Below are 9,998 nucleotides of genomic sequence, written 5' to 3' on the forward strand. Positions count from 1 at the left end.
AAGTACTGGTCAAGGAAGGCATCTGAAAAATTCTCCCAAATAGCTAGAGGTGCATCACGTCCCCTGGACCTCTCCCATCCCTCATACCAAAGGATGGCTATATCTCGGAGTCGAAAAGTTGCTAGCTCAACTGCCTCTTTCTCCGTGGCATGCATAACACGAAAGATCCTGTGAAGCTGATCTATGAAATCCTGTGGGTCCTCCTCTGATCTGTCCCCGTGAACTCTGGGGGACTCAAAGCAATAAACTCTCGGACCCTTGAACTCCCAGACCCCTCAGAAGTTCCTGCACTAGCTGATGCCCTAGCCTTTTGCTGGGTAGCTACCAACTGTGTCAACAAATGCACCGCACTCCTTAAGTCCCGATCTGATGGAAGTGGAGGGGGAGCTGGATGTGCGGTTTCCCTAGGAATCTCCGTAGTTGGTGGAGGAGCCGGTAATGGCTGAGTAGGGGTCTCACCTTGAGCCTCAGACTGGGCCCCATCTACTGGGGGTACCTGCTGGTCCCCTCACCTACTACTGTATCTCTCCTCTGGCTAGCCGTAGTCTTCCTAGTCACCGTCATCTGTGCATGCAAACACCAACACATAAGTTTAATTCAAATTTCCTATAACTCAGTTCTATAGCACGATTTAGATTTCAAAGAAGGGTAACCAACTCCTAAATGCCCTGTAGTGCCCTGCTTATATAATGTGGTGCACAACACATCTATAAACAAGACTCTACTAGACACGGCTTGTAGACTCCCTAGGATAGAACTGCTCTGATACCAAGTTTGTCACGCCCCGAACCTAGGAGCGAGACAAGCACCCGGTGCCTCACCTAACCTGGCGTACCAAATTGCGACTAAGGGACTCTGAACACATAATGTCATACTTTGGCCATGGGGCCACCTTGCAAGATAATTTGCGAAGCAAAATATAAAACTGAATGGAAACTAGCGCTAACTAAACATCAATATAAAGCTAGGCTAAAAAGGCCGTCATAGCTACTACAGCTGACAAACCACCAAATTATACATACCAGGCCTACAAACCCAACATACTGCACTAACCAACAGGATATGTCTACAAGCCTCTACTGATAGATGTACTATGATCGGAACAGGGCCCCGACCTACCCATAACATATATACAGATATACATAAGATGTACACAACACTCTAGACCTGGCAACTCCGAAAGGCGTGGAGCTTACCGATCAGGCTGAACTCGGGAAACACCTACTGAGGAGATCTACTCGTCTGTCTATCTGAACCTGCATGCATGAAATGCAGCGTCCCCGGAAAAGGGACGTCAGTACGAAATAATGTACCGAGTATGTAAGGCAATAACATAACTGAAAATCGAAACTGAACTGATAATATAATAACTGGAAGTAACTGGGAGTCAAAGATGATCTGGAGATATACTTACCTGCTGATACTGACTCAACTCCTTCAATGTAGTAAGTAAAATAATTGTACGGCCTTATAAGGCTCGGTATATATAACTGCTGTGCCATAGTAGGCTCGCTCATAGGCGCTCGGCCATACTAGGCTATGTATCTCGACCATGCTGGGCTCGCTCATAGGCGCTCGGCCACAGTAGGCTCGGTATATAACTTTCCATCTGATCAGAGGTTGCCCAATAGGGGCCTGCCCATCGATTATAGCTCGATGGTAATGAAAATACTGTAATACTGTATATATAGGCTTGTTGCTCTCTTGACTGGAAGAAGACAATACTAAATTGAATATAGAATCTCGATAAGGAATAATATTGTAACTTATGAGACTAGAATAGTGTGAATAAATTCATGAATATGAACTTCTCTTTTTGTCTCATTACTAACACATGTAGCTACGAGATCATGCCAAAATGAAGGAAGGCTTAGCCTTAACATACCTTATCACAATCTTTCCAATCACCAAGTTGAACTCACCTCTTTGCACCTTAATCTACAAGAACGATAATAATACTATCGTTAAGTTACGAAAGGTACAACTATCGCACAACGAACGACAAACTTATTTTGTATTAAAACGGGCAGCATCTCCCCTATAATCCTTACTTCCTCCAAATTCAAGATAACACCAACAATACAAGAACAGAACAATAACAACATATATACATCATTTTCCAGCCCTATATACACCATCAAATACTACAAAACAGCCCAACACACCCCAATCTCTTCGTACACAAAACGACCACCGTAGTAGTGATCCAAAATTTCAGTAAAACTTATGAGTGTAACTTGTGATGACTTTCATCGACTTTTGTTCCACAACTCGCTTGACATTAAAACATAACACACGGATGTCATACGACTAATATAAATCATAACATAATCTCCTTATCATGTTAATCACCCTAGTCTCACCCCAAAGGTACATGTTATAATATTCCCAACTTGTCAACTTTCGACGAAACATTGTTTTATTTAATTGCTTTAGCTTCTGAACTGTCCAACCCTCTTTGTACTTGTTGTTCATGATCTTCAATATTTGTAACCTCAGAGGTAACATGATTAACTTACTTTATATACTTTTAAATATTATCTCATTTTTGGTCCTACATTAGTTTGCTTACGACGCATTTTTACGTACGAAAATATAGGGTGCAACAGTGTGGGTGTGCACTGTGTAAATTATGATTTAGTCGATTCCATGAAACTGTGTGGCTATTTTATCTAAACATTTTTACTGTACTCTATGTGTTAAAGCACTTGAGCTGTAATTCATGCTAGAAATCATGTTTAGGCTATATGCTGGTACTATTGGGACCCACAGTGGTCGTTCTTTGCTGATAAGTTATTTGCTTAATTACTGTTATGTACTCAATCGTATTCATCATTACATATCATATCTCAGTCTCTGTTATTGTATATTACCATATCTCATATCATTGATTTAGAATGCTTAGCATGAGTGTTGTGAGCCCGAGAGACTGGAGAGATTGATGACTGAGTGAGGCCGAAGGCATGTTGTGAGTGATATTTATGGGATCGGGCTGCACGCCGCAGCAAGTTTTATTGATTCATGCCAGGATTTGGCTTATTATAGCGGTGGGCTGGATCGGCCCCTCCGCAGTCTGCACACCTACAGTGAGCGCAATTGCTAGCAATCATTTTCATAGGGCTGGAGCTGCCCTGGTTTATTTGCATCTTTGGGCTGGATCTACCTTGGTATATTTTATTTGCATGTGGGCTGGATATGCCCTGTACAGTACTGAGTGACTGAGTGTGCTGAGTATTGAGCATGATGAGTGAGAATACGAGACAGTGAGATGGAGTACTCTGAGAGGGTGAGTACATGAGTTCATCATTGAGATGCACTGTATTTGACATGCGTACTTGAGATAAATGCATAGAGATGCATTCCCTTCTGCTACCCGGCTTTGGTGACATTCATGATTTCACCTGTATATTGAGATGTAGGCATAGAAATGTATTTTCCTCATGCTATCTGAAAATGAAGCATCTTATTTATTGTTGAAAAGGTTTTGGAAAAAATCACAGTTTTCAAACTTATTCATATGTTTTTGGTGCTTTCGGTGGAAGATTTGAGATTTATTGTAATACTTAAAAATCATGCCTATCTTTCCGTAACTTTGAACGAGCTGAGCATCTTACTTCTGAGTTATTTTCATGTACCATTTTATTATTATTGCTATGACTGTTACTGGTTATTGGAGTTGGACTCTGACCCTTGTCCCAGCTCGTCACTACTTTCAACCTAAAGTTAGATTTGTTACCTATTGAGTACATGGGGTCGGTTGTACTCATACTACACTTCTGTATCTTGTGTGCCGATATTGACTGCTGACGTTGCTGTGATCGATGGGAGCCGGCATTGAAGATGTACCTGCATCCCGATTGTAGCTGTCTCTTGTTCATGGTAGCCTTAGATCTATAAAACTCTATTAATGTATTTTTCAAACAGATGATGTATTTACTTCATTTCAGCTTCGTAAACGCTATTCTTAGAAGCTCATGATTTGTACTACCAGTCCTTGGGAAATGTATAGGATTCAGATAATTTCTTTACTTAATTGTCTTATTAATCATCATTGAAATTGGATAGTTGTTAATTGGTTAACTTAGCGGGTAGGGTTAGGTGCCATCACGACTAGTAGAATTTTGGGTCGTGACAAGATGGTATCAGAGCTCTAGGTTCATAGGTTCTACAAGTCATGAACAAGTATTGGATAACTTCCTATATTTCTCAAATCGTTTCATTGGTTGTGGCATAAATTCAACACCCTTTTCCCATCAATGACGATGCACCTCTGCATATTTCAACAAACCTCTCCGCCATCTGCTTGAATGACATCCGCACCATGGCAGTGACAGGTAATCCATGTGCAGAATTCAATAACCCGTTGAAAGACTCAGACACATTGGTAGTCAAAATTTCCCATCTTCTACCACCATCCTTATGCAAAGTCCACTTGTCAAGCTCATGTCGCCTCAACCAACGATAGGCTTTTGGGTCTTTCTGCCTAATCAATTCCATTCGCCTTCTGAATTTACACTCTTGGTGATCTGTTGCAGCCATCCACATTAAATCATGTAAGTCCTTATTCGGATAAGCCCTCTGAAAGTTGGTCTTCAAGTGCTTAACACGGTAACGGTGGTAGGCATACGGTTCCTGCCATGCACGCAAATTCTATACAGAACTAAAAATACCGCTATGCCAATAAGATATTAGACAAATACCTGAATGCTGTCTGATAATGTGCTCCTTCTAGTGGTTCAAAAATAATGTCCACGTATCTTGGCTTTCATTGGCACAAATAGCAAATGATAGGGGAAATATACTTCCATTAGCATCTACTGCAACTGCGATGTTATACTAGTGGACGGCTATTATACACTCTATAATTTTGTACCTTATGGACGCTTTGATGTGTGGAATCAAGACAAGAAAAATCAAGTCAACATTCAAGTTAAAATGATTTCCACTAAATGTGTCCATTTCTTAAGTGTGGGTGCCAATGTATTTTTCCACAATCCACATATTTGTTTTCAACTTTCTCGCACGCAGAATCCATGTACAACCTTGAAATCATCTATGACAAATAACCTTGTATACTTCCGGAGATGACTCATGAACTACGATCTCACGACACTCTTTTATGCTGTATATTCGCACCACCCTGCTTAGGCGCGCTTTATCAGCAAAAAGCATATTCTTTGACAGCACTGTTGCTCTTGATTCATCCCACATTGCTGTCCGAATTTCGTCAAGATCCCTTGTGAGGGTATCCACATCCGTCATACTTGGCAACTGATCAAGGTAGGGAATCTCTCTTGAATGAAGCAGCACATGGGACTCGTACACTCTCGGTCTAACGGGAGGTGGAGCATGCTCCCTCGTCAAATCAGGTTCATCATTCTCGTCCTCCTCATCATCACCCTCATTAAGGAAGGGTGTGTCATCTCTAGACTCATCAACATTGTTGTCATAATCACTGTCATCTTCCTGACTCTACGCATCTGCCAGATCCCGATTAAATATGTCGTCTTCGGACAATTGAGTAAGTACAGGACCTTCAGGTTGCTCGTTTTTACTGCACAACCAATAAAATAACGAGTTTCTCAAATTCATCCATACATTACATATAAACTTTATTACTTAACTTACAAATCATAATCTGTTGATATCCCATGATGCACATTATCCTGTTGCTAATGACTCCCGGATGGACCACCATGATCCAACACACCAAAATTAGGCATATTTCAACTGTCCATTGGTTCATAACTTATAAAATTCATATATGCCTGGTACCCCTTGTGGAATATATGAGTGGTAACACAAATACAATACATAAAAATAAATATCGTAACACAAAGAAAAATTGAAGTTTACCACTCGGCTTGTGGATTATGTAAACTTGGGGAGAAATTATGTCCTCGCTCCTCATTCGCATGTGGAGATAAGTTTAGATATGGCCAAAGGTTTTTACCCGAAACCTGTTCGGATAAAACTGCTCCAAAAAAATACCTGATGATTGAGGGATATCCCTATTTTGTGGAACCTTAATATTGTGAACGTCTTCAGCCTTGACGTACATTTCCAACATTTTTATCACAAGAAGTTCCCGGTGTTCATCCGGAGTCCTCAAAAAATCTGTTAGAGTTTCATCGTCTTCGATGCTAAACTCAGCATAACAAGCAACCCCTTGCGGAGTAACAAAATACGTATATCTTTCGGTTACTTTAATATTAACCGAAGGTTTCCTCACACTCATTTTTTTTACATAACAACGATACCAATCTATCGTACTGCATTGTAAGTGGTAACTTAACATGACACTGGGGAGAACAACTATAGCGTACTGAGTTATTCTCCGCCACAACCTCACCCCCCAATATAATGAAACCCTAATTTTTCGCTCTTCGGACAATATGACAAAATGCAAAATAAGTTGTTAACGAACAAATATTTCGGAAGACCCGAAGGACCCTCAATTATTGGTGGGTCAGTAAAGTTCAGATGAATTATTGGTGGGGCAGGAACGTTCAAATATAGCGGATGTATTCACCGCACGGTGAATAACCGCGTTATATGTAAAATGATACTCAATTGTTTTCATCTATTTTTGTCGTTTGAGTCCAAAAAGACCACACTTTGGTACCGGACTCGCCCCTGGCGGGTGTATACACATTTATATGATATTTTATTGTCTACAACAGGTCAAAATTGACTCCTATTTCATTAAAGAAAATACAAATACAATATGGGGAAAATTTGACATTTAATGTACTCTCCTACGTTTTCCTTTCCATTTGAGGGGTTTTGTACTTGGAGAACTGTGAACGGTCAAAAGGGAAAGGGGCTTCAAGTCAATTTTAAAGAAGATTCTCTTGTAGTAGTCTGTGGATAATAAACGAGAACGACAGGCAAACTCTACCACATTATTTTTCAATTAAGATTATCAGAACAAAATGACTTTGTGTCTAGTTGAAAATACATCAACATCAAGTACAAATTAAGTTGTTGAATTGACTCAACAAAGAAACTCAATGGTTCAAGAGACGAGGCTATAATACGCACACATCTTAGTGTTGATTTAGATGCTGATGGGTATCGCAAAGACTTTCTTATCCTTTTCTTAATCGGTACCTGTAATGACAAATCAATCTTGCTACCGTTTAGTTCTCATTGGAAACTTTGGTCATGTCCAAAAATCAAACGGTTTTGTCAAATTTGGGATATGTTGAAAGTGAGTTAAAATACAAGTCTTCTCATTCGCATACATAGACAATTGAACTGACATTTAAAAAGAAATTATCAGATTGACATCTTCGGTTTAAAGAAAGAAATTATCAGATTCATATTCTCTTCTCTTTTTATATAGAAGATTGTACCGCACATATTGATTGAGGTTTTAACAAGATTTACTGTTGTTGATGGTAAGTAATAACATTAATCAAAGGTTCACACATATCTAGAGTTCGACATACGGTTCACGAGAACCCATTAACTTTTGCTCAGACTTTATTTATTAAGAAATTCACCAAATATATATAAATATTTGACCGTGAGCTCAATTATTATTATAAATTTACTTGGAGCCAATATGGAAACTCATAAGCTTCAAATCCGGAATCCGCCTCTGCACACATATTGAACGTGAATGAGAACGACATAAGAATGATTTAACCTAGTATGTATGTATGTATGTATGTATGTATGTATATATATATATATATATATATATATATATATATATATATATATATATTATTTACTCATAAAACGGTACAGTTAAATTTATAAGTGGTTTCTAGACAAGTGAACTAATTTGATCCTGAAATAATACAATAATCGAAGAAATATTCAATACTTAGCCTTAGAATATAGGTGAAATAGCAAAGATGGTGATTCCGTGAACATGATTTCCGGACACAACGATGATGAGATTAAAAAGCAATAAGTAAAATTGTATAAAGCTTTGTATAGAATAGAGTGTAAGTTTAGCCAGAAAATTTGTGTGCTTTACAATGGTAACTCAGTTCACTATTTATAGCTATGTCTAGGAAAAAAGGTCCTAGGATCGTGCCCTCCTTTAATGTCAATTATGAGGGTCATTGATGAAGATGTAATGGTGAACATAAATGCCAAATTCTCTGTAAAGGACTGTCGCTCTTAATGCTGCAGAATATTCCTTAGTAGAGTGGCTGTGTTCGGTCCTCAGCCATCCCATCTTGGATTTCACGTGTCCTTCTTTTAGTCAGTCACGTGTCATATCATATTTTATCCTATACAGATAGTCCCCCTGCTTTCCGGTGGCATAACTTTGTGTTACCGGAAAGTTGGTAGAAATACCTTTTTGGCGGGAATTACTATATTTCCCTTTGAAGGTCTCTGACGGTTGATTAGACGCACGTCTCTCCGCATTTAATGCCACAACCACGCGTCATCCCATGATTCAGCACGACTTTTGACGATTATCGAGGTAATCGTGGCCATCAATTTAGCCGCCAAAATTTTACTTATACGCAATTTTCGTTTCCTTTGCTTTTCACAATTGCTTGAGCTTCTGATTTGCATCCTTGCTTTCCACCCTTTTTCTAATTTTCTTTAAACACAAAATCTTTTCCTTCTTCTTTTCCAATGGCTTCTTCCTCTAAGCGTGCTGGTTCTACGAAGATCAAGAACAAAATCGTGGATTCCGTTCCTCTAACAGTGGGTTCCATCATCCCAAGAAGGCTTAGTACTTCGAAGGATTTTGAAGAGAAATTTCCTACTGCTAACCCTCGTACATGGGTTGTTAGCAGGTACCCTTCTTCCATTCGTCCTTCCAATATTCTTGTTGTGAAGGAGGACTGCCGCTGCAATGAGTTGGAAATTATTGCTCCTGATCTAGCGGAGCGAGTGACCCTTCCCAAGGAAGGTTTTACATACTTTTTCATGTATCCCTTTACTTTGGATGCGTTTTCTTTGAGCGGAGAGCTTGATTCCATGATTGCGGAATTTTGCCTTCGCTACCAGGTGTGTTTGGCACATGTAAGTCCTTCAGTGTGGAGGACGACCACCTGCCTCCAACGTTTGTGCGAAGAAACTGGAGGGGAGCTAACCCTAGCTCATATGATGAATCTCTATTCCCCCAAAATCTTTCACGGGGGAATGATAAACCTTTGCAAGCGTGGCCACCATGCTTTGTTGTCTAGCATGGATGGTGACAACGACCGTGGGTGGATGGAACAGTTTGTTGCAGTTGCCACCAACGACATCATTCCGACAACGGCTTTATCCTTTCCGGTTGCTTAGAACTGCACTCGTAAGTTCCTTGCATAGTATTCCTTTTACTATATATTCTTCTATGGCCATATCTTCACCCTTCACATGTTTTAGCAACTCGATGGATCCCACCGGTTGTGGAAGGTTTGAACCAGTGGGTTCAGAAGATCTTGAACGTCACAAAGCCCGAAACTCGTTGGTGGAAAGAACTGGCCCTTAAATACGGGTGGAAGGCCAAAAATCATAGTAAATTTAATTTACCTTGCTTCCATTTTTGTATATGAAGAACTTGGTTGAACCCTTCTGACTTGTTCACGGAATTAGGTCTACCTATAGGCTCTGTTGCTGTCCCCGAAGAGGACGTCCTGGCTGATCCTGCTGATACAGCGAGGCTACTTCAGGAAACGCTTACTCAAACAGGTATCTCCGGGCTTGTTTCAGGTGCAAATACTTCTTTATGGAGTCCACAGCCGGAGGATAAACAGACAAAGAGAAGACGTTCCTCCGCGGCTGGGGAAAAGAACAAAAGGGCAAATATTGATACCCCCGAATCATCTCCGGTGGCGATGATGAGTGGTCCTCCTTCCGGGCCGGTCGTAGACACTGTGATGATTGATGATGATATAGAAGCTAGTGATGTGGGAGCTTCTTTACATAGAAGGCAACGATCCTCATCATCTTAACAGGATGCTCAACCTATTGAGATAGTTGTACCAACTGAAGACGACATCTCAGCACTTTGGGGAGAATCCGATTTAGTAGAA

Source organism: Nicotiana tomentosiformis, chromosome 2 (assembly GCF_000390325.3).
Source record: "Nicotiana tomentosiformis chromosome 2, ASM39032v3, whole genome shotgun sequence".
Taxonomy (NCBI): Eukaryota; Viridiplantae; Streptophyta; class Magnoliopsida; order Solanales; family Solanaceae; genus Nicotiana; species Nicotiana tomentosiformis.